The sequence below is a fragment of the Vitis vinifera genome, chromosome 3 (genome assembly GCF_030704535.1).
Source record: "Vitis vinifera cultivar Pinot Noir 40024 chromosome 3, ASM3070453v1".
NCBI lineage: Eukaryota > Viridiplantae > Streptophyta > Magnoliopsida > Vitales > Vitaceae > Vitis > Vitis vinifera.
Window position 1 is genome coordinate 4,413,496 of NC_081807.1, and position 26,678 is coordinate 4,440,173.

Sequence of the window (26,678 nt, forward strand, 5' to 3'; positions counted from 1 at the left end):
CTGCCAAATGTTGTATTCATCTTGTGGGAAAGAAAATGCTAAGTGCAGGTCGATCATGAGGGCCTGCAGGCTGCAACTTTGTACAGTTAACTATTTCCCAATTAATCCATATGATTTTACTATGAAAATCAGGATCAATTTTTTATGATGTGTTAATAAGTCAAGAGTAGGCACTCCAAATGATGAAGAAGCATAAGGTGCAGCATCATCGAAACTTGGTTTTGGAAGGAGTTCAAAATTTAAGGTTGTATTTGAGAAGTGTTTTAAAAATAGTTATGAAAAATGATAGTTGAGAATTGTTTTTTAAAATTGTTTTTTGATGTTTTATGAATAAAATTTTATTTTAGAACTTGAAATATTTTTAATTTTTTTTAAATAACTTTCATGTTAGTTCTTTATTTATTTATTTATTTTATTATCATGTATATTTTTATATTTATTTTTTTAAAATAAATGAAAATAGTTAAAATAAAGCCATGCTTTTTCTTTTTCTTTTTTTCTTTTTTTTTTTTTTTTTGTTTCAGGCATGGCTTTTTATTTTTTACTTTTTCTCAAAAACAGGTTTAAGATATTTTAAGTAATGCAAAAAGAATTACTCATAGATGGAAATTTATTACCATCCAAGTGGATGAAATTTGAGGAGAACACCCACTCCACCGGCAATTCAAAGTCAGTCACACCAACATAAATATACCCTAAACTAAAGCACTGGGCTAATTAGGGGACTCTCCGGCTCACGTAAGAGTCTTATTTACTTTCTATGCTGCTTCATAACTATAGAGCTCGAAAGGTAGCCTTGGAACAATTGTGACCTCCAGTGGAGTTGCTTTGAGGGCAGTCAACCCAGGACTTTCAGTCATATCCACCCGTGAATCTGCAACCGCTCCCAATTCAAAACCATGAAGCAGTCTTGCTAGCGTCAGATGCGTCAACTCCAGTGCAAATGAGATTCCTGGGCATACCTTTCTACCTGAACCAAAGGGTAGAAGTTCATAATTTTTACCCCTAACATCCAAACCTGCATGCTTTGTCAGGAACCTCTCTGGTTGGAACTCCAAAGGGTCCAACCAGACTCTGGGGTCACGATGCAACTTCCAGAGATTAACCAAAAGGCGCGTCCCAGCTTGGATGTGAAAGCCAGCCACAGTGCAATTTTCAATGGCCTCATGTGGCAGGGAAAGTGGCCCAGGAGGGTACAGTCGTAATGTTTCCTTGACGATGGCTTGCAAGTAGACTAGGTTCTTTATATCTGATCCATCCACTTGGCGATGCTTTCCCACATGGATTTCCAGCTCTTCTTGTGCATTTTTTAGCGCATGGCGGTTGTTCAGTAGAAGAGAGAGGGCCCATGTAAGAGTGATAAATGTTGATTCATAGCCAGCTAATATGAGGTTCTGCAATCAACATATGATGTCGACTTCAATATGCGATCAGGCAAAGTTTACTTATCAGTAGTGAAATACCATGTTTAGCAGAATGGTAAAACAAACCGTGAATAAGGAATCGAAGTGAAATTTGATCACCCCGCCTGGTTTGTCATGATAAGTACAGATGATAAAGCTATACTGGATTTGATGAATCCTTGTAGAAATGTGAGGAGGGTTTAGGAAATGGGCGAAAAAAGTTGTAGAAATTATGATAGTAGATGGTGCTTTTTTTTCTTTTCGTTTCATGCTCAGGTTATGGAAGTAGCAGGGACATACCGAGCAAGTGCCCTTAATGATGGTGTCAGGATCACGGCCAGAGAATTGGCCATCATCTATGACAGAAAGCATGGCATGTATGAAGTCTTGCTCAGCCCTATTGTCGTTCGCAGAAAGCCTATTCTGGCGATGCTCCTCCACCCAGCTTCCAAGCACATAATCCACCTCCTTAGCTACTCTCTTCATTTCAGGGGTAAACCCTCTCACCGTGTCCAACCAGCCGAGAAAAGGGATGGCATCCGAGACCATGAACAGCCCCACTAGAATAATGAAATCCTCAAAGGCCTTTTTGCACCGTTTTGGCTCATCACCACAGGCATGGGTCCCAAAATACCGTTTCCCAGCAATTGCTCTCACCACTACGTTCAGTGCCAAGTTCCCAAATCTTTCCTTCATCTCCACCAAAGCGGGGAGTCCTTGTTGCTTGCCCATTGCCCATTGCCCATTGCCCATAAAGCTCTTTTATTAAGATCTTGACTTCTGAGTCCTGGACATGCTTGTGCATCTCAAGTTGGCGGTTTGAAAGCAGCTCAGCCATGGCTAGCTTCTGCACATCACGCCAATATGGTCCACAAGGAGCAAAGACAAACGAGCCATCATCATAGCCTGTTAAGCTAACCAAATTCAGTTAGGAAGTTAGCTAACCCCTGTAACTATAACTATGGTCAGTTAGTAACTACGGTTAATTGGTAACCAGAGTTAAAGTCTATAAGTTTTGATATAAAAACATATGTAAATCAATCAGATGAAGAGTGGAATGCAAGAACACGTTTTTTAGTTCCAGAATTTCTAATACTCTGTTTTTTCTCTTCTTCATACTCTGTTTTCTGCTACAATCCTGTTTTCTTTATTTTTCTTCAACCAGACATGGTATCAGAGCTCCATTGACACACATCCAAAATGGTGATTGATCACATCGATTTCTCTGCACCAGAGATGTCCTCACAAGGACTCCAATCTCCGGCAAGAAACTCGTTGGAAGTTTCCTCAATTCTTAAGGGACAAAGTTCTTCTATGCTTCATCCGATCTCGGTGAAGCTAGAGATGAACAATTACACAATATGGCGATCTTAGGTATTACCAGCAGCTAGAGCACATCAATTGGATCAAATTCTCATTGGTAAGCTACCAAAACCTCCAAGATTCTCTCAATCAACATCAGTTAATTCATCTCAACCTGCATCCAATCCAGAATATGATCAATGGGTGATTTTAGATCAATTCTTTTTGAGTTGGATTCTTGCTTCCATATGAAGCCATGTATGGTCATGTGGTTAATTGTCAAACATAAGCCAAAGTATGGAGTGTTCTTTTAAAAACTTTTTGTCTCTAATTCAAAGGCAAGAACTCTTCAACTACGTTTCATGCTACAATCATTAAAGAAATGTGCTCTAAGCATAAAGGATTATGTGCTAAAAATGAGAAACATAGCAGATATGCTCTCTGCCTCTGGAAAACCTATACCAGATGAAGATTTAATTCTTTACATTTTAGGTGGATTAGGACTAGAATTTGAAACAATTGTTGTGAATATTACATCTAGATCTGAGGCAATCTCTCTACAAGAAGTCCATTATCTGCTACAAAGTCATGAAATTTGTCTTGAGCAACTTTCAACAGCCTTTGTTATTGACGTTCACCAGCAGCACATATTACAGTTGGAGGTGTTCAAAATTCTAACACTAATGATGGACAGTTTAGAGGCTCAAGCAACAGGAATTTTCGTCATAGAAATGTACATAATCCACAAACTTTAAGAATTGTTTGTCAATTGTGTGGAAAAATGGGACACACTGCTATGAAGTGCTTCCACCGTTTTGATGTGTACTTCCAATCTCCACCATGTGCATAAAATCAACAGTTTCCATCTCTTCATCAACCGCAACAACCTCAACTTCGGCCACCTCCACTACAACCACAAATACAGCCTCAAAGTCAGCCTCAATATTATTCCACAAGGCCACTGATACCATCACTTCCAATTTAAAATTCACACCAACAACAGGATTCAACAAACACTTCTCCTCGTGCCTATATTCTTACTCCGGATCTTGATTCAAACACTTCATGGTTTGTTGACAATGGTGCTACTCACCACATGACCACTGATTCCAATACTCATGATGTCTTTGATCACTACTCTGGCACAGGTAATGTTGTGGTGGGCAATGGACAAACACTAGATATATCTAGTGTTGGTCATACTTCTTTTCCTTCATGTAAATCTTCCAAGTCATTGCATCTTACCAATGTACTTCATGTACCTCAGATCACTAAAAATCTGATCAATGTAGCTAAATTCACTCAAGATAATGATGTTATCCTTGAGTTTGACTCTCATTGCTGTTTTGTTAAGGACAAGAAGTCCAGAGAGATATTACTCCAAGGCAACCTTAAGGAAGGCCTATATCAGTTGGATATTTCCAAGGTCTCATCTAACCGGCAGTTTGCAGGTTTCTCTGAAGATACAAATGTGTTCCTACCTCATCTAGCTACTACTCCATCTACTATCAACAAACAACCAGCTGCTCCATCTGTTGGATATAGCCTGCAAATAAATAAAATTGAGTCTACAAGATGTGTAGAAGACAGCAACATGGGTGTTGGACACTTGTGGCATCAAAGATTGGGTCATCCATGCAACAAAACTGTGTCTCTAGTACTTGACAGATTAGGCATTAATTCCAAGCTCCAAAACGAACTCGGTTTTTGTACTACTTGTCCTTTAGGCAAGGCAAAACAGCTTTCATTCTCTACCACTATTAATAAAACACAAGTTCCATTCGAACTAGTTTTTTCGGACGTGTAGGGTCCTGTACATACAACTTCATGTGATGGGTACAAATATTACATTGCATTTGTAGATGCTTTTACAAACTGTACTTGGATTTATCCCATGCAACAAAAGTCCCAAGCAACATCAATTGTCTTGCAGTTCATAGCATTGGTAGATCGACAATTTCCCACCAAACTTAAGTGTCTACAAACAGACTGGGGTGGAGAGTTTCGTCCCCTTCAATATCTTCTGTAGAAGAAAGACATCCTCTTCCGTCATCCTTGTCCTCATGTTCATCAACAAAATGGGAAGGTGGAACGAAAGCATAGAAGCATTGTAGAAATTGGATTGACTTTATTGGCTAAGTCTCAATTGCCATTTACTTTCTGGTGGCATGCCTTCTCTACAACAACTTACCTTCTCAATAGACTACCAACTCCGGTTTTCCATTGTAAGACTCCCTATGAACTCTTGTTTAAGTCCTCACCTAATTTTTTATTCTTGAAGACTTTTGGCTGTGCTTGCTATCCGTATCTCCGACCTTACAAAAACCATAAACTAGAATATCAGTCAACTCAATGCATATTTATTGGATATAGTCTCTCCCATAAAGGATACCTATATTTACATCATTCCAGGAAAGTTTACATTTCAAGAAGCATTATTTTTTTATGAAAAAACATTTCCCTATTCATCTCTACCAATGAATGATTCTAGTCCTACCCTACACACTTCCTCCACATCTTTCTCTATACCCCTTTTACAAACCATGTCACATACCTTTTCTCATCCTTCCATGTGTCCCGCTGCATCAAGACCAGTGTCCCCTTCTATTCCCTCACCTCCTATTTCAGCTTCTTCTCTTCATCCCATGACTACTCGTTCAAAAGTGGGTAAATTTAAACCCAAACTACTCCCAGACCATATTACATACCTGTCTACTTCCATTTCACCCCCAGACCAACTTCCTACCACTGTTAGTCAAGCATTGAAAAATCCCAACTGCCACACAGCTATGGTTGAAGAATATCAAGCCTTAGTAAAAAATACTTGGACCTTGGTTCTCTTTCATCCATCCATGAATGTCATAGATAGAAAATGGATTTTTTGTGTCAAATATAATTTTGATGGTACCATCCAACGCTTCAAGGCCAGACTAGTAGCCAAAGGATTTCAACAATATGTAGGTGTGGAATTTACTAATACTTTCAGTCCAGTGATCAAATCCTCTACTATGCGAGTTGTATTTACATTGGCTGTAACATATAATTGGGAGATTCGACAAATTGATTTCAACAATGCCTTCCTCAATGGAGAAATTGTAGAAACTGTTTATCTTTCCCAACCAGCTGGATTTGTTAGCACATCTCATCCCCAACATGTTTGTAAGCTACAGAAAGCGTTATATGCTCTAGATTCTCTACTATCAGTGCTTTGGTCAACATGTAAGTTGGATTCTTGTTATTGTGTATTTTCACAAGTGTTAACATTCCATCTTCAAGCAAAGGCCTGATAAAGTGATAAAGAATTGTTATATGTCTAGTCCTAGAATGAAATGCTGAATTCTTAGCAAAATGTATTGCACTTTGGCTATCACTATACAAAACATTCATCACATGTTTGAATCTCACCTTTGTCAACAAACTTTGCAACCATTTGACCCTCATGAGTTGATCGGGCAGTTCGACTCCCGACATCCCGAGCGAAGAGCAATAAAACTGGTTCAAGCTTCACAATCCAACACAATCGAGGCCAACTTCCTTACATCATGCTAGTATGCCCTGCAAGGAGAGAAGCCAAACATGGCATGGTTATAGCCCATGAGCTTTCCTGCCAAGGATCTGGGTTGAGTGGCAAATGCTTTGTCCATGGTAGTGATGTTATATTTATATATATATATATATATATATATATATATATATATATATATATATATATATATATATATATATATATATATATATATTGTTGGTTAAAAATAAAGTGTAAGAAGAGTTACACTTTTGAAAAATAACTTTTGAAAATAAAGTGTAAGAAGGGTTACACTTTTAATGTGTGAATTAAACACATGATTAAGTTTTGAAATGTTACAAAACTTGAAAGGTTAAGGAAGACAATGAGTCTTCTCATCTTTGTAACTTTATAAAACTTAAGAGGTTAAGTGTAAGAGAGTTACACATTTGAGATTAAATCATGTTTAATGTGTGAATTAAACATATGATTTAATTTTTGAATGTTACAAAGATGAAGAGATTGAGAAAGACAATGAGTTTTTTCTCATCCTTGTAACCATTTTTCAACCCTAAGAGTGCTATATATGACTTTTCTTCTTTTTGAAATCTTATGTAGAAAAGTGAAAAGGCTTGATCAATCCCAAGACTATTTCCATTAGTTCCCTAAAGATTTCTAGTGGTGGGAGGAAATAGAGTCTTTGGACAAAGTTCCAAGAACTTGTTTGAGCCTTTCTTGTGTTCTTCTTCTTCTTGTTCTTATTTTGTAACTTTGAGAGTTTTATTGTATCAAGAGAGTGTTTGAGAGTGTTTCTTTTCTCCATTGTATCCAATTTTTAACATCAATCAAAGACTCTATTTTTCAATGGAAGGAGAGATTATCAAGATTATGAACCAAGACCTTGTGAGGTTGGATCGTTTTGATGGTTCCAACTTCACTAGGTGGCAAGACAAGGTGAGATTCCTTCTCACAGCACTCAAGATTTTCTACATCCTTGATCCTACCTTGGCACCGTTACCGGAACCAAAGGAAAATGACACACCTCAAGTGGTGGCGGCAAGGAAGAAGAGAGAGGAGGATGAGCTCATATGTAGGGGTCATATTTTAATAGAATTCCTATGAAGAAAAATGAGATATCTCCATATGAGTTATGGAAAGGAAGGAAGCCTAATATAGGTTACTTCAAAGTGTGGGGGTGTCTTGCTTATTGCAAGAAAACGGATCCACATGAAACAAAATTGGGTCCAAGAGCCATTAAGTGTGCATTTGTAGGCTATGCCTCAAATAGCAAAGCTTATAGGCTATTAGACTTGGAGTCTAATGTGATAATTGAATCAAGAGAGGTAGAGTTCTTTGAGAATTTGTTGAGTGATAGCAATTCTCAAGTACCTACTAGTGTTGGAGAGTCTCTAGAGGAGACACCTTCAAAGGTTGTTGAGCAACCCATTGTGCCTTGGAAAAGCCAAAGAGCTAGAAAAGAGAAAGTGTTGGGATCAGATGAGATTGACTCTCAAAGAATTTCCTTTTACTTAGTAGAAGGAAATAGAGAAGATATTATAAGAAAAATTCCTATAGTACTTCAAATAGAGGAGGATCCCAAAACATACAAAGAAACTATGGCTTCTAGAGATGTTGCTTTTTGGAAAGAGGTTATCAATGATGAAATGGATTCAATTATGTCCAACCAAACATGGGAATTGGTAGACCTTCCACCAGGATCTAAACCAATAGGGTGCAAGTGGGTATTTCGAAGGAAATATCACAACGATGGCATGATTCAAACCTTTAAGGCTAGATTAGTAGCTAAGGGGTTTAAACAAAGAGAAGGTATTGATTATTTTGATACCTATGCCGGTGGCTAGAACAACATCAATTAGGATATTGTTTGTTTTGGCATCAATTCATAATCTATTTGTTCATCAAATGGATGTCAAAACGGCATTCTTGAATGGGGATCTCAATGAGGAAGTCTACATGGAACAACCGGAAGGTTTTGTTCCACTGGGGAATGAAAACAAAGTGTGTAAACTTGTCAAATCATTATATGGTTTAAAACAAACTCTCAAACAATGGCACGAAAAATTTGATCATGCTATTCTTTCGGATGGATTTAGACACAACAATGTGGACAAGTGCTTATATTCTAAGACTTGTGATGACTATATGGTCATAGTGTGTCTATATGTGGATGACATGTTAATCTTGAGTGATGACATGAAAGGAATAATAGAAACGAAAAGGTTTCTATCCTCAACCTTCAAGATGAAAGATCTTGGAGAAGTTGATACTATATTGGGTATCAAAGTGAAAAGAAATAGTGGGGGTTATGCTTTGAACCAAACCCACTATATTGAGAAAGTAGTTAGCAAATTTAATCATCTCAAGATTAAAGATGCTAATACTCCATTTGATTCAAGTATAAAACTTGAAAAGAATGATGGTAGATCTGTGGCTCAACTTGAGTATGCAAGTGCAATTGGAAGTCTTATGTATGCTGCTCAGTGTACTAGGGCTGACATTTCATTTGCAGTTAGTAAACTAAGTAGGTTTATTAGCAATCCAAGCGTGGAACATTGGAAAGCTATTGGTAGAGTTCTTGGTTACCTAAAGAATACCAAAGAACTAAGCCTCCAATATTCAAAGTTTCCTGCTATACTTGAAGGGTATTCAGATGCAAGCTGGATATCGAGTGTGGGAGATAATTTATCTACCACAGGTTGGGTGTTTACACTTGGTGGTGGGGTTGTCTCTTGGGGATCCAAGAAACAGACTTGTATATCACACTCAACCATGGAGGCAGAGTTTATAGCTCTAGCTGCAATTGGAAAAGAAGCTGAGTGGCTTAGGGATCTCATGATGGACATCCCTTTTACTGCAAATAATGTGTCAACAGTGTCGATACATTGTGACAGTCAAGCCACTCTAGCTCGTGCGTACAGTGGAGTGTACAATGGGAAGTCTAGACATATAAGCATTAGACATGAGTATGTGAGACAATTGATTCAATATGGAATCATCTCAATCTCATTTGTGAGGTCAAGTGGAAACTTGGCGGATCCTTTTACTAAGCCTCTTACAAGAGATTTAGTAAGGATAACATCTAGAGGGATGTGACTAAAACTCCTTAAATAAAATTCACCAATGATGGTAACCTAACTTAATACTACGAAATGACTAGTCTTAAGTTCAATAGGTAAAAACAAGTCATTGATAAGTGGGTTGTGGCAGCATTAGAACATGTGAGTTCCATCTGTGATGATTAATGCTGGTTGTTACCGTTGGAGGGTTAAGCTTAAAGCTTTTAATGAAATTCAGTCTATGTGTGACAAGCATCTTAAAGGTAACAAGGATGCTGGAAGAATTTCACCTATGTGAACTTAGGGGTGGTGCCGCCTCTCATGAGAGTTGGAGTTTCTTTCAAGAAAGTTCATGAATGGATTGAGCACATGGCCATAAAAGTGCTAAGCAAGAAAATAATGGGCACTCATGTGGTTAGTGGAAGTGTGTGTGTTGTTACCGGTTTCGTTACAAGGAATAACTGGTTTAATGCTACAAGCAACCTGGGATTTCAACGGAGCTTTGTGACAATTACACTAAGGTAAAATTCAAATCGAAAGATATTTTATTTTATGCATTTTCATTGTTGAGGTTATAAGGGTTGATGTTTATTTTTAACCAAGTGGGGGATTGTTATATATATATATATATATATATTGTTGGTTAAAAATAAAGTGTAAGAAGAGTTACACTTTTGAAAAATAACTTTTGAAAATAAAGTGTAAGAAGGGTTACACTTTTAATGTGTGAATTAAACACATGATTAAGTTTTGAAATGTTACAAAACTTGAAAGGTTAAGGAAGACAATGAGTCTTCTCATCTTTGTAACTTTATAAAACTTAAGAGGTTAAGTGTAAGAGAGTTACACATTTGAGATTAAATCATGTTTAATGTGTGAATTAAACATATGATTTAATTTTTGAATGTTACAAAGATGAAGAGATTGAGGAAGACAATGAGTTTTTTCTCATCCTTGTAACCATTTTTCAACCCTAAGAGTGCTATATATGACTTTTCTTCTTTTTGAAATCTTATGCAGAAAAGTGAAAAGGCTTGATCAATCCCAAGACTATTTCCATTAGTTCCCTAAAGATTTCTAGTGGTGGGAGGAAATAGAGTCTTTGGACAAAATTCCAAGAACTTGTTTGAGCCTTTCTTGTGTTCTTCTTCTTCTTGTTCTTATTTTGTAACTTTGAGAGTTTTATTGTATCAAGAGAGTGTTTGAGAGTGTTTCTTTTCTCTATTGTATCCAATTTTTAACATCAAGTGAGATATTCTTTTGCTACTTCCCAGCTGCTAACCACCGAAGTTTTGCGCAGGCCAATATGAAAGCAAAAGATTGGTCCATACTTATCTGCCATGGCTCCAAATGCTTGATGTTGGGGCTTGCCTGCTCGTAGAAGATGAAGGTGTCCGATTAAAGGTCATGCCCGTGATGGTTCTGGTGCCCTTTTTCCTCTGTTTCTGTTCCCTTTGCCCTTAATCAATCACAAACAGATGATAGCAAACAGAAGGCTAAAAACTATGATCCCTTGAAGCTGAAGATAGAATCCCATGACTCAATAGAAAAGAAAATGTTTTATGGGGAAGAATCACTTCCCACTACCATATATATACGTCTAATGTTCTGTCTATACTAGGAGAAGGATTCCAAGATCCTTAGAAAAGGAAAAAGAAAAAAAATACTTTTCTGCAAATTCAGCTCTGTTCTTTTCCTTTCTGTTCTTCAGCTAACTGATTTTGAATTTTGAACAACCAACCCTGAAAAAGGATGATCACCTTCTTGGTAATGGGTCTTTTGTGTATACATGGACGACTGCATTTAAATTTAAATATGCTTGAATGAGTGGGTTTGATGCCTAAATAAAAGTAAGGAATCTTCTGTTTTGTCTAAAGTTCTAATGCGCTTTAGTACCAAGTAACAAAAGTGTTTGTTTTTATATAAGCAATTGCATGAGAGAAGGGCCTGGTAACCACGGTGTCTAAAACGTTAACGGCTGGGTAAAGATTCTTTGAAGTTAGAAGTACTTCTAGTTCTAGCTTACGTACAAAAATATTTTTGAGAAAAAAAAATTAGATAAAATTTAAACAATGGTTTTAAAAAGTTAAAAAATCACTTGTAATACTTATTAAAAAAACATTTTAAGTGTATTTGAAAGTGTTTCTACTCAATTTTTTTTATTGACAGTGTTTTCTTATAAATTGTTTTTTCGTAAAATCATCTATTAAGCATTTATCTAAAAAATGATTTTTCAAAATTTGAAAAGTATTTCCTAAATTCTGTCATCAAAAACTTTTTTTGAACTAAAAACACTTGTTAGGATCACTGGCAAGATGACTCTTAATAAATAATTCTCTAAAAAAAAAACTATAGAGAAATGGGAAGTGTTTTAAAAAACAATTATGAAAATGATATTTGAGAATTGTTTCTAATAATTGTTCTTTGATGTTTTGTGAATAAAATTCTATTTTAGAATTTGAAATATTATTAATTTATTTTTTATGTTTTTAAATATATATATATTTTTAAAAATAAATTTTATGTCAGTACTTTATTTATTTATTTATTATCATTTTACATATTTTTATATTTATTTTTTAAAATAAGTGAGAATAGTTGAAAGAGGTAGATATTTTAAAACCATTTTCTATTTTTTTTTTTAGTGTCAAACCTGTTTTTGTTTTTATAAAAAACAAACTTAAGATATTTTAAGTAACACAAAAAGAATTACTCATAGATATACCATCCAAGTGGATGAAATTTGAGATGAGAAGATGAGAAAGGAGTATAAGTTTGTATAAGGAGAATGCAAATTTAGTTTATGTATATTGATTGGAAGAATTACATGTTCAGGAGAGGTTCTCTTCTCTACTATTTATAGTTTCAGTTGTAACAAACTACACTGCCAAATTCCTAACTATTTTCACAATTCAAACTACACTACCAAATTCCTAACTACTTGCATAGTTCTTGAGTGATCTTGGTTCTGTTGTTGCAACAGCCTTTTGTTGCTGGTGCAGTTGTGGCCTATCATCCCCCCACAAGCTCGCAGGTTTGGGAACAAAGGTTTGAGAACAATAAAGAGTTTGGTTTGAAAGCTAAAAAAACCGAGAGCTTGAGATATGTTTAGTGAAGATATCAATGATTTGGTTGAAAGAGAGAAGATACCGAATACTAAGTTGGTTTTGAAGGACTTTATTACGAATAAAATGAAGGTCGAGTTCAATTTGCTTTGCTTGAGCATGAAATATGGGATTGGCAGCAAGATGTGCAACACTTTGGTTGTCACACCACAGAAGTGGTGGTGCTGAAGGAGAAAGACATAACTCGGTGAGTAGAGATTGAATCCAAGCAATTTTGGAAGTGACAACAGTTATGCCATGATACTCAGATTCCACACTACTTCTTGAAACAACTTTCTACTTGCTGCCAATTTTGGCCTAGTGAAAATACAATAGCCACTGGTGCTTCTTTTGTCATTTGTACAAAAAGCCCAATCTGCATCAGTGTATGCTTAAATGTCCAAAGAGAGACAGTTGCATGGAAAGACCATAAGATGTAGTGCCTTTAAGATAACGTAAGATGCGCTTTACAACAAGCCAATGTGTGTTGGAGGGACTACTCATAAACTGGCATGATATGTTGACAACAAATGAAATATTAGGTCTCGTGAATGTGAGGTATTGAAGAGCACCAACTGTGCCAATATAGTGTGACATCATGGAAAGATCTCCATCATGTTTGGATAAATTTTGACCAAACATTTGCAGTCGATAATATTGGCATTTGAAGGACCAGGAACTAGATTCCATGTTTTGTTTTTGAGTAGAATATCATACTCTTGTTACATAGCCTTGGACTAGTAGAAACTTTTGATAGCTTGAGAAAATGTTGCTGGTTTAGTGGGCATGTGAGACAAAAAAGCTTTCTTTTTTACAATGCCATCCTTGGCACGCGTTATCATATGATAATTATTCATAATAGGAGGATGCTGAGGAGCATTGTTAAGTATAGTTTGAAGGGTGTGGTCAGAAGATGAGTGAAGTGGTGAAGACAAAGGTGTGGGATTATGCTGTGGAACGTCAGGAGAAGATAAAGCAAGAGAATAGGACATGTTTATGGGAAGAAATGCATGAGTGTAAATGGAAGAACTAGGATTAGAAGAAGTTGAAGGTGATAGAGCTGGAAAGATTGATTCATGAGAAATAACATGTCTAGTTATTTAAAGTCTGGTAGTTTTTGGATCAAAATATAAGTATCCTTTGTGATTGTTTCTATAGCCAAGAAAGATGCATGGAGTAGAACAATATTGCAGTTTTTGCTTGTTGTATGGTCTAATGTATGGGTAGCAAAGACAACCGAATGTCTTGAGATAATGATAATTAGGAATTTTCCCAAAAAGAGTTTGAAATGGAGATTGATATTTAAGTACCTTGGTAGGTAGATAGTTGATGAGGAATATGGCAGTATGAAAAACATACAACCAGAAAGAGAGAGGTAAGGAGGCTTTGGCTAGAAAAGCAAGACTAGTTTCTATAACATGTCTCAATTTCTGCTTGACTCTCCCATTCTGTTCAGGTGTGTATGGGTAGGAGAACTTGTGTTCAATGCTATGAGCAGCAAGATAGGAAGAAAATTCTTTGAATTCACCATCGTTATTTGATTGTAGGCTCTTAATTTTGAAGTTAAGTTGTTTTTCCACTAAAGTGAGAAATTTTATAAACATTGTAAGTACTTAATCTTTGGTGTGCAGTGGATAAAGCCAAGAAAATCTTGAGAACTCATCTATGAGTAGCAGAAAAAATCATGCATCGGAAGTAGACAAAGTGGGTGCAGGAGCCTAGATATTAGTGTAACATAATGTGCCTATGCTGTGTTTAGGTTATATATATATATGTAAAAATTAAGTTTTTTGTTTTTTATGTAAAAATTAAGCTTCAAGCTTTAAGAAGAGAGTTGGAAAATATGAAAATGAAGGAGAATGAAATTCTAAATGAGTTTTCTTTTAGATTAGTAAATCAGATGAAGTCATATGGCGAAGAAATTAGTGATAAAAGAATTGTTGAGAAACTTTTGGGTTCACTTCCGAAAGCTTTTTGGTATGGAGGAACATCACATTAGGGGGGAGAATGTAACATAATGTGCCTATGCTGTGTTTAGGTTATATATGTAAAAAATAAGTTTTTTGTTTTTATGTTTTGAGTGGTTGTCATGCTTCCATGTGGAGAGGTTTACTCAAGTTAAATCTCTTTGCATTTGGTTTCAAAACTACATACTGTACAACAAAAACAACATAACTGAGAATACAAAGTGAAGAAAAGAAAAAAGGTCCTCTGTTTTTGGTGGACTGTTTTTAACTCCTCTATTCCTAGGTGTTACTCTTCCATTTTTTCTTTTTTATAGCCAATCTCTGTTTTAAGGGTGAAACTACAACCAAAAATTAGCATGAACAAGTGCTAAAGGATGAGATGCTCTTGACATGGACAACGAAAATGGCAACTTGTGACTTTTGGCATATTGATAGACATAATAGATTTGGTGTTTATTACATTGATAAGAAATATTACAGTTGTTCAGAACATGTTTCATTATATCTTCAGCAGGATGACCAAGTTGAGAATGCTAAAGCTCAATCGTGGAATTTAAAGATGAAAAGTTGCTGAGGCTAGAGAACAAGCCTGCAGTGGAGCTAAAATTGGTAGGAAATTTATACAATCCTCGTTCGAGATGACCTTTGAGAAGAACTTTCTTGGTAACCTGTTCTTTGACAAGAAAGAACCGAGGATGAAACTCAACAAATGTATTGTTGTCAGCACAGAAATGAGCGACACTAACAAGATTGGTTGCAAGATGAGGAGCATGAAGAACTCTTTTTAATTGAAACACTTTAAAAGGAAACTGAAAAATTTTAGTACCCGTATGAAGAATGGGAAATTGTGTACCATTCCCGATTGTCACCTTGTCATTGCCATTATATGATTGTATATTGTCCAGAGAGGTGGTAGTTTGAGAAAGATGATGGGTGGCGCGAGTGTCAAAGAACCATTCCTTACTCTTTATGTTAATAGAAGATGCAATCATGACATGGGCTTAATCTCGATTTCTGTTAGTTGAATGGGGCTTAGATTCAGAGTGGGTATTTACCCCTTGGAAGTTTATTCGAAACGATAATAACATTGGACCATAGTATGTCCAGACTTTTTACAAAGTTTACATTGTGGGCGATTATGAGAGACCAAGTTTCTATTGCCATGAGAGTTGCGTTCAGAGTTGACTATTCTGCTATTGTTTCTTGAGGAATTTCAATTGGAATTCCTTCTGTTGTTGTGGTGATTTGACGATGTGGTAGTGAGATTTGTAGAGATTACATTGTTTTCTGTTGACTTCTAAAGATTCAGGCACTGTTCATAGGTTAACAGAATATTGTGCACCGTATGCAGTGAAACTTCATCTTCTCTTGCTATAAGAGACGCCACAATGGAATTGTATTCTACACCAAGCCCTCCAAGCAGTTTCAGAATATGATCTCTGTTGTGTACCAGTTCTCCAATGGCAGCTAAGTGGTCAGTCAGATTCTTCAACTTGAGAATGTAATCCATCATTGAGAGAGATCATTTCTTCGTGGTTTGCAATTCTAGTTGTAATTGCATCACCCAAGCTTTGGATGAAGTCGAGAAGATCTTTTCCAAAGCGGACCATGCATCATGGGAGGTTTGATACACTTTTATTTGACCCATAATTTCTGGAGTAAGTGAGGAGTAGATCCAACTGAGGATCATTTGGTCAAATCTTCGCCAAAGAATAAACTTTGGATTCGTTTCACCATTGCTTGTTGTTTTTGAAAGATAGACTGTCAAACCTTCAATGTGGTTTTCAAAGCCGTTTGCCAAGATCACATTCTCCAATTGTGTTTTCCAATGCAGGTAGTTTATCTTTATCAAGTTTAATGGGCAGTGCCTGATTCAACATCTGCATTGATTGAGCTATGGTTGAGGACGAATTTGCAGCTTTAGCTTGTATCCGAGAAGACTAAGGGAAATATGAAGAGGGGTGGCTCTGATACCATGTAAGTTTGTATCAGGAGAATGCAAATTTAGTTTCTGTATATTGAGATGAAGAATTACATGTTCAGGAGAGGTTCTCTACTATGCTACTTATAGTTTCAGCTATAACAAACTACACAATCAGATTCCTAACTATTTGCACAGTTCAAACTACACTACCATATTGCTAACTACTTGCACAATTCTTGAGTGATCTTGGTTTTGTTGAGTTCTGTTGTTGCAACAACCTTTTGTTGCTGGTGCAGTTGTGGTCTATATTTTAAGTAACACAAAAAGAATTACTCATAGATGGAAATTTATTACTATCCAAGTGGATGAAATTTGAGACGAGAAGACAAGAAAGAAGAACACCCACTACACAGGCCATTCAAAGTGAGTTACACAACATAAATATACCCTAAAGCATTGGGCTAATTAGGGGACTCTCTGGCTCATAGAGTATTATTTAGTTTCTATGATGCTTCATAACTATAGAGCTCGAAAGGTAGCCTTGAAACAATGGTGACCTCCAGCGGGGTTGCTTTGGGGGCAGTCAACCCAGGACCTTCAGTCATATCCACTGGTGAATCTGCAACTACTCCCAATTCAAAACCATGAAGCAGTCTGGCTAGTGTCAGATGCGTCATCTCCAGTGCAAATGAGATTCTTAGGCATACCCTTCTACCTGAACCAAAGGGTCAATTCATAATTTTTACCCCTAACATCCAAACCTGCATGCTTTGTCAGGAACCTCTCTGGTTGGAACTCCAAAGGGTCCAACTAGACTCTGGGGTCACGATGCAACTTCCAAAGATTAACCAAAAGGCGCGTCCCAGCTTGGATGTGAAAGCCTGCCACAGTGCAATCTTCTATGGCCTCATGCGGCACGGAAAGTGGCCCAGGAGGGTACAATCGTAATGTTTCCTTGACGATGGCTTGTAGGTAGACTAGGTTCTTTATATCTGATCCATCCACTTGGCGATGCTTACCCACATGGATTTCCATCCCTGCTTGTGATTTTTTTAGCGCGTGGCGGTTGTTCAGTAGAAGAGAGAGGGCCCATGTAAGAGTGATAGCGGTTGTGTCATAGCTAGCTAATATAAGGTTCTACAATCAACATATGGTGTTATCTTCAATATGTGATCAGAAAAAGTTTACTTATCAGTAGTGAAATACCATGTTTATCAGAATGATAAAACAAACCGTGAATAAGAATCCAAGTGAAATTTGATCACCCCGCCTGGTTTGTCATTATAAATACAGATGATAAAGCTATACTGGATTTGATGAATCCTTGTAGAAATACGAGGGTTTAGGAAATTGGGCAGAAAAAGTTGCAGAAATTATGATAGTAGATGGTGTTTTTTAATTTTTTTTCTCTTTTCATTTCATGGTCAAGTTATGGAAGTAGCAGGGACATACCAAGCAAGTGGCCTTAATGACGGTATCAGGATCACGACCAGAGAATTGGCCATCATCTATGACAGAAAGCATGACATGGAGGAAGTCTACCTCAACTCTGTTATTCTTTGCGGAAAGCCTTTGTTGGCGATGCTCCTCCACCCACCTTCTAAGCAAATAATCCACCTTCTTAGCTATTTTCTTCATATCAGTGGTATACCCTTTCACCGTGTCCAACCAGCCGAGAAAAGGGATGGCATCCAAGACCATGAACAGCCCCACTAGAAGCATAAAATCGTCCAAGGCCTTTTTGCCCCGTTTTGGCTCATCACCACAGGCATGGGTCCCAAAATACCGTTTCCCTGCAGTTGCGCTCACCATTACATTCATTACCAAGTTCCCAAATCTTTCCTTCATCTCCACCAAAGTGGGGCTTTCCTTGTTTCGTGCCCATCCCATAGATCTCTTTTATTAAGAACTCAACCTTTGAGTCCTGGACATGTTTGAGCATCTCAAGCTGGCAGTTTGAGAGGAGCTCAACCATGGCTAGCTTCTGCACATCACGCCAGTATGGTCCATAGGGAGCAAATCCAAACATGGCATGATCATAGCCCATGAGCTTTACTGCTAAGGATCTTGGTCGAGTGGCGAATACCTTGTCATTGGTAGTGTAGCATTCCTTTGCTACTTCCCAGTTACTAACCACCAAAGCTTTACGAAGGCCAAGATGAATGCAAAAGATTGGTCCATACTTATCGGCCATGTCTCCAAGTGTCCGATATAGCAGCTTGTCTGCTCTTAGAAGATGAAGGTGACCGATAATAGGCCATCGCTCGGACGGCTCCTGTGGCCTTTTGCCTTTCTTCTTGTTCCATTTGGCATTAAATACCGTTGCCAACAACAAACATATTGTAGCAAGAAGAAGCCCAAAAACTATGATATCTTGTGGCTGAAGGGAGAATCCTATGATTGTTGAGGAGAAGAAAAATGGTATTCTTCTATATGTAAAAGATACAATAGATGAGGGCTATATATAACCTGTACATGAAGTTAATTTGGAAGAAACTAATCACACTAATCTAGGCTACAATCTTGGATGATTTACAATCAAATAAAACTAACTTGGTAACTAGAATATTTTTATTTCTATAATTGCTCCTTCAACAACTCACTTGAATACTCCCCCTCAAGTTGGTGCATAGATATCATCAATGCCCAATTTGTCAAGTGAGTTGTGAAATATTTTGCTAGAGGCAGCCTTTGTAAGAATATCTGCTAGTTGATCTTCTGACTTCACAAAAGGAAACTGAATGACCTTGTCTTTGAGCTTCTGCTTGATGAAATGCTGATCCACTTCAACATGTTTGGTGCGGTTATGTTGAACTGGGTTGTGCGCGATTGCTATGGATGCCTTATTATCACAAAACAGGTTCATTGTTTCATGAGATGAACAATCAATTTCCTCTAATAATTTTTTTAACCAAAGTAGCTCACACAATCCTTTAGCCATGCCTCTAAATTTAGCCTCTGCACTAGATAAAGCAACTACCTTCTGTTTTTTACTCCTCCAAGTGACCAGATTGCCTCCCACAAATGTGAAGTAGCCTAATGTAGATTTTCTGTCAGTAATGTTCCCTGCCCAGTCTACGTCTATATAGCCGTCAATGTGCAGATGTTGGTTTCTCGTGAACATCAGTCTTCTTCCTGGAGAAGACTTCAAGTACTGTAAAATACGAACCACTTCACTCATATGATCTTCGCTAGGACAATGCATGAATTGACTCACCAAGCTCATCGCATAAGCAATATCAGGTCGTGTGTGAGATAAGTATACCAGCTTTCCCACAAGGCGTTGATACCTTTCTTTATTGGTAGGGGTCTGGTTAGGAAATTCTCCCAAGCCATGGTTTTGAACAATTGGTGTATCAGCAGGTCTACAATCAAGCATTTCTATTTCAGACAACAAGTCAAGCACGTACTTCATTTGGGATAGAAATATGCCTCATTTTGATCGAGCTACTTCAATCCCCAAAAAATACTTCAACCCTCAAAGATTTTTCATCTCAAATTCAGTTGCTAAATGCTCTTGTAATTTAGAGATTTCTTCCTTGTCATTTCCTGTAGTTATCATATCATCAACATAGATTATTAGAGCTGTTACCTTCCCCCGTTGGTGCTTTAAGAAGAGAGTATGATCTGAATTACTTTGCTTGAAACCGTGTTTTCTCATGACAAGGCGAAATCGTCCAAACCATGCTCTAGGAGACTGTTTCAATCCGTATAATGCCTTTTGTAACTTACAAACTATCTTCTCTTGTGTCGAAGAAACAAAACTAGGTGGAATGTCCAAGTACACCTCCTCTTCAAGATCCCCATGGAGAAAGGAATTTTTGACGTCGAATTGGTGCAACAGCCAGTCCAAGTTTGTAGCAAGAGAGATTAGTACTCTCACAGTATTTAATTTTTCTATAAGTGAGAAAGTTTCTTGATAATCTACCCCATATGTCTGAGTATATCCCTTCGCAACAAGCCTTGCTTTATATCTTTCAACCGATCCATCTGCTTTGTGTTTGACAGAGAACACCCATCGACATCCCACAGTTTTCTTCCCCTCAGGCAATGGCACAAGCACCCAAGTATCATTTTCTGTATTTCTTTCATCTCTTCCTCTATCGCTTGGATCCATTTGGGATTATTCATGGCTTCACTCACTGTATCAAGATCACCATCTACAAATAATTTATGAACCAATGCCTTGAGAGGTTCAAACAATTTTTGAGTTGAGATATGGTTGGCAATTGGGTACTTTGACTTGCTCGTTCCATGATCGTGTGAATAGCGGTTTGGTGGTTGCCCGCGGTTATACCTGAAAGGTAGTTAATAGCCAACAGAAATATTGTGAGGAGAGTTTAGAACTTGTACCTCATGAATATTCTCAGGAGATTGGTCTGATTGTGGTACTGTCAGGTCATGAAAGAGTTGCTCACTTTCAATTTCCGTAACTTCTCCATTTTGATCTACTCTTGCTGGTTTTTTTGCTTCGACATGCTCAACATTTTCATCTTCTTCTCTTTGATCTATCAGTGTTACCATTGGTTCTCTTGGCTGAACCTCCCCTACATCATTTGAAGTTTCTTCAAAGCCTGGCCAATTTTCCCAATTTTGCTCTTCACTCATCATTTCCCCCTGAAGAGAGGAGCGGGAAGATTGAGAAGTGAAGAAATTCTCTGATTCAATAAAGGTGACATCCATGGTGGTATAGAGTCGCCTTGTAACTGGATCGTAACATCGATATCCTTTCTTGTGAGCTGCATAGCCAAGAAAAACACAACGGACATCACATGGATCAAGTTTTGTCCGTTGATTCTTGTGTATATGAACATATGTAACACAACCAAACTTTCTTGGAGGAAGCATTAAAACTGATGGTAATGTCACATGTTGTGCGAGAACTTGAAGAGGGGTTTTGTAGTGCAAAACTCGTGATGACAGTCGGTTCATTAAGTATACAGCAGTCATTACTGCATCTGGCCAAAATCATTTAGGGACATAAGCAACAGTCAAGAGAGCTCGAGTGATTTCGAAAATGTGTCTATTCTTACGCTTTGCAACACCGTTCTATTGCAGTGTTTGAGAATAAGATGCCTTATGATGCAAACCATGTTCCTGAAAATATCTGTGAAATTGTGCATTATCATATTCCCCGTCATTATCAGATCGAAGAATTTGAAGTTTAGCAGAAAATTGTGTTTGAATCATATTATGAAATGATCGAAATATTTCAAACACTTCATGTTTATTCTTCAACACATAAAGCTAAGTCATTTGTGTATAATCATCGACAAAGGTTACAAACCAACAAACACCATAATAAATAGTAATAGGAGCAGGGCCCCAAACGTCAGAATGAACAATAAAAAAAGGAGTGTCACATTTATTCAAACTGATTGAATAAGGTACCCGATGACTCTTAGCTTGAATACAAGCTTCACACTTAAAATCTGACTCATTAAACTTCATAAATAAATCTGGAAATAAACATCTCAAATACTGAAATGAGGGATGCCCCAACCGATTGTGCCATAATCAAATCTGTCTTTCCTTAATTCCAGCAGAATGCATATTATTTGCTCGACCATAACTGAAATCATCCATGTAATACAACCCTTCCCTTTTAGTGCCACGACCAATAATCTCCTTGGTGAGAATATCCTAAAACAAATAGAAGTTAGGATACATTAGAGCACAATAATTCAATTCCTCAGTCACTTGTCCAATAGATAACAATTTATTGGAAAGTGATGGAACTAATAAGGTATTTGGTAATGAAAAAGAAGGAGAAAGAGCCACTGTTCTAGCCCTTGTTATGGGATATGTTATTCCATTAGCATTGGCAATGCATATTCGTTTCGGTTGGGTGGCTTTAGAGAAGTCACAAGGGTCAAAGGTCATGTGGTCTGTTGCCCCAGAGTCAATGATCCAGCCATCATGGTTCCCCGTTTTCGAGCAAGAAAAAACATAACCTTGGTTACCTGAGTCATTCTGAGCAATCTGTTCACTAGTGGAGATAGAAGATTCTTGTTGTGGTACAAGAGATAGTTGAGGCTCTAGGCTCATAAGAGCTACATGACCAGGATTGTCGCCTCCACTTGCTTCACGTTTTTTCTTTGCCTTGAGTTCATGCCACCAATTTGGATAACCATGTAGTTTGAAACATGTTTCTTTGGTGTGTTTTGTATTCCCATAATCTGTGCAGCCTCCTCCTTCTCCTTGTGACTTTGGTTTTGTGGCTGTGTTAGGCTTTCCATTTGATGGCGTTTGAAAAGATAAATGGTGTTGAGGTTTCTGTCCTCCTCTTGAAAGCATAACACCACCAGATATGGTATCTTCATTCATCATCATTACGGATTGCCTCAAATCCTCTCTTCGAACTTGTGCATAAGCTTGTTCCACTATTGGAAATGGTTGTATCTGCAGCACATCTGCTCGGATCTTGTCAAGCTGATCATCAATTCCGTCTAAAAAGGTGTAGACTCTATCCTCCTACAAAACAGAGTTATATTTTTATATATCAATATCACATTTCGTAGGATTTGGTCGACGAAAGTCAATTTCTCTCTACAAGCCTTGCAAATTGTTGTAGTATGTCTCGATAGATCCTCCTCCTTGTTTGAGTCTGGTTACTCTTTTTTTGAGATCATATACTTATGATGTATCAGTGCCATCAAAGTACGTAATAGCAATATTATCCCAAACAGCCTTAGCCATTGAGAATCTAATAAAGTTATTGACTAACATTGGATCCATAGAATTGATTAGCCATCCCTTCACCACTGCGTTTTCGGTTATCCATTTTTTGAATGAAGGATCTGTTTGCAGAGGCTATGGAAGATCTCCATTTATGTATCCCAACTTGTCTTTACCTGAGATATACATCTCGACAATTTGGGACCATAATGCATAATTGGTACCATCTAACTTGATTCCAATGTGTGTAGCAGGTTCATGACTTGTGACTTGGTTCTGAGTTTGATTGTGGTTTAGTACTTGAGTCATTCTTGTCGTAAGATCTGCGAGAATTGAATTCTCCCCTTCGTGTTTTTCCACCCCAGTGGGAGGTGTTTCCATTTTCCTCTTTCTGTTTTTTTTTTCTTCAGAAATTCTAAGGCCGGCCTTAGAATCTCTACTTTGATACCATGTTGAGGAGAAGAAAAATGGTATTCTTCTATATGCAAAAGATACAACAGATGAGGGCTATATATAACCTGTACATGAAGTTAATTTGGAAGAAACTAATCATACTAATCTAGGCTACAATCTTGGATGATTTGCAATCAAATAAAACTAACTTGGTAACTAGAATATTTTTATTTCTATAATTGCTCCTTCAACAACTCACGTCAATAATGACTAGTTAGTACCAGAGCAAATGGGTTCGTGGAAAGAATCACCTTTCTCAGGTACCATAAATGGGAAAAGGCTTCGAAAATGGTTCAAAACTACATGCGCTAGAACACTCACAAGTAGGAATTCATGCTCTACACATGTGCCATCCTAATTTAGTGTAGACAGCTCTAGATGATAATAAATAATATGAAGCTCCTTCCAAGTCCTATATAACACGATTTGTTCATTGAAAATCAAGTGGTGTGTTGATTTTGGTATCAAGTTTTACTTCTCTTTAATTACACACCACACAGCACATGGTACATAGATATTTTAGAGAACCACATAGTACACATATTTTAGAGAAGTGTGCTTTAAAGGTGGAGGTGGAGCCCCCTGTGGATTCAATCATTCAAAATTAGGAGACTAAAAACAAAAACCTATAGTTATCAGCCGAAAAAGTCAAGAGATTGTCCACTTCCGAAAAATCCACATCTTCTTCCTAATCATAAGCCAAAGTCAAGCTATTGGTAAGGCAATTGCAGGGAGTATGAGTGTAGCATCTAGCTATGAATGCAATGTGCAAACTATGTCTCCAATTTGGAGAAGGAACTGGCAGCCAAAGATACAAAATTTATTGTGTCAAATTTTAAGGAAAAAAATAAAATTCTAACTAAACAACTTCTGTTTAACCATCAAGTGCATGCATCAAAACAATCCAATTCCCACTTTGCCGTCTCATTCACCAATTGATTATCTTGATAGTTTTTTTAATTAGAATGTAATGAAAATTATTTTGAAAAATTATATATGGTTATAATATTATCCGGTTTCTTGGGCTTTTGATGTTTTAGTTTGTCTCGGCTTAAGGGATCTTGAGTTGTTAGGCAAAGAACCTGTGTAACTCACTATATTGTAGAGAAACTAGCTTGTAGAAAAGATAGAGAGGAGGTTGGAGTTAGAGGAGAATTTTCTTTCTTTTTAATCTGTAGATAATAAAATAAACTACAACCTCAATAATTTAAAATACTTTCCAGATCAGATAAGATATGATTTAAGAAATTCAAAATTCAATTTAAGCAAGGAGACCACCTACAAAACAAATCAATGAGGGTGAGCAGATTTGCTTCCCACGTTCTCCAAGTCCAAAAATTGGGAACCTGCCTGAGCTAATTGGGGAAGTTTGTGCCACACATTTTTTCTTACTTTCCATTCTGCTTAATGACAGAAAAGCTAAGAAGATCATACCTCCTTAGGTTCTATAAACACTACCAAACATTTGGAGTAGACAATAGCTTGCAGGCTATACTCGTAATGTTTCCACTTGACAATGGCTTGTAGGTAGATTAAGTTGTCTTCATAGCTGATTCCTCCACTAGGCGATGCTTTCCCAATTGGACGTCCAACTCATCTTGTGTTTATTTTTTCAGCACGCAGCTTTTGTTCAACATAAGAGAAAGGGCCCATGTAGGCGTGATCACTGTTGTCTCAATCCTGCCAGCTTTTGTTCAACAGAAGAGAAAGGGCCCATGTAGGCGTGATCACTGTTGTCTCAATCCTGCCAAATATAAGACTGTACAATCAACGTCACATGCATGGCATGTTGCCTTCATGAGCAGGAAGATTGTGCTTTGTCAATAGACGTTATTATTTCAACAATCAACATGTGATAAACGAAGTATTAATCCAAGAACCTTACTATCATAATGAACTTATCAATAAGACAAGTGATGTTAGGATAAAACCCTTAAAAGTATGATATGATATAACAAATTTGAAATTCATAATTTATTTAATGATATTCTAATTTCACTTTTATCTATCCTTACTCCATATATTATATTTTATAAGCATTATTGTCTAGAATATCTAACATTGTATATGAATTGAATGTATTTATATAGAAGATCTAAGTTATGAGTTTCTTACAAGTAGATGACTTATTTATAATTGGTTTAATTATGAACTTAGGCAATCTATTGAAGGCTATAGTACACTATTTTCTAGTTAAAGACAATTGTTCTTAGTCATCGGGGTGGGTTTCTCATGATAAGTGCATTAATGTATATGATTATATGCACATTGGACATAGCTTATGGTGAGTCATGACTTAAAGCTTAGACAAACACAAACGATTCATATTTATCATTTATGGCTCCAAATGTCTGATGTAACGACTTATCTGCTCCTAAGAGATGAAGGTGACCAATTAAATATTAAAGGTGATGCTCCAGACAGGTCTGGTGGCCTTTTGCCTTTGTTCTTGTTTGCTTTGGAATTAAACAACCAGAGACAGAAAATGCATAGCAAAAAGAGGACCAAAAACTCTCATCTCTTGAAGTTGAAAGGAGAATGCCATACTATTTGTTAGCATAGAAAACGGGTTAGTTAAAAGAATTACTTCCCTCACTACCACACATAATACTTCTATTGCACCATTAATCTACAAGAAAAAGGCTTCCATGATGACACAAAACTATCTAAATTAGAACACTCTCAGAAGTAGAAAAACGTAATCCATTCAAATCCGAATCCGTTGAGGGCTAAGGATGATCATATTAGACTTCGAGTAAGGAACAAATCTGCCAGCTGATCATACGCTACACTTTCTTTTGGATGACTTTAGTAGCATTAGGATGAGTAAGGTTTCCCTGAAGCAAACTGTTTTTCCTCTAGTCTCTCTGATTAGCTAGAAGTGGGGAGAAGGAATTTGTCATTGTTAAGAAGGAAGTGTGTCAAAGACACCATTCATCATTGTCAAGCTATGAAGAAAAATACGAATCCAATTTGAAGAAAGAAACCCTCACACAATCGATGTTTCTAGTGTCAAATTAAAAAATAGACAAAAAAATAAAAATAAAAATAAAAATGTTAGGCCTGTTTCAGAATTGTTCATTTAAAAAAAGAAAAAATAAAATTGTGTTTTAATTTTAAAAAAATATGGTTGATAACTGTTTTACCAAACAGTTTTTTTTTAAATTTTTTCTAAAAACATGTTATTTAAAAAAAAAAAGTAAAAAATTGAGCTACTTTTCTATATTTTTTTGTGAAGTATTATGAGAAATAATTGAAAATATAA

General features: G+C 36.9%; 2 pseudogenes; both read right to left on the reverse strand.

The window, feature by feature from the left end:
* Positions 1 to 676: 676 nt before the first annotated feature.
* Positions 677 to 15,868, reverse strand: LOC100257241 (cytochrome P450 CYP82D47-like; annotated as a pseudogene).
* A 743-nt stretch (positions 15,869 to 16,611) lies between these two features.
* Positions 16,612 to 19,661, reverse strand: LOC109122365 (cytochrome P450 CYP82D47-like; annotated as a pseudogene).
* Between the last annotated feature and the right edge of the window lie 7,017 nt (positions 19,662 to 26,678).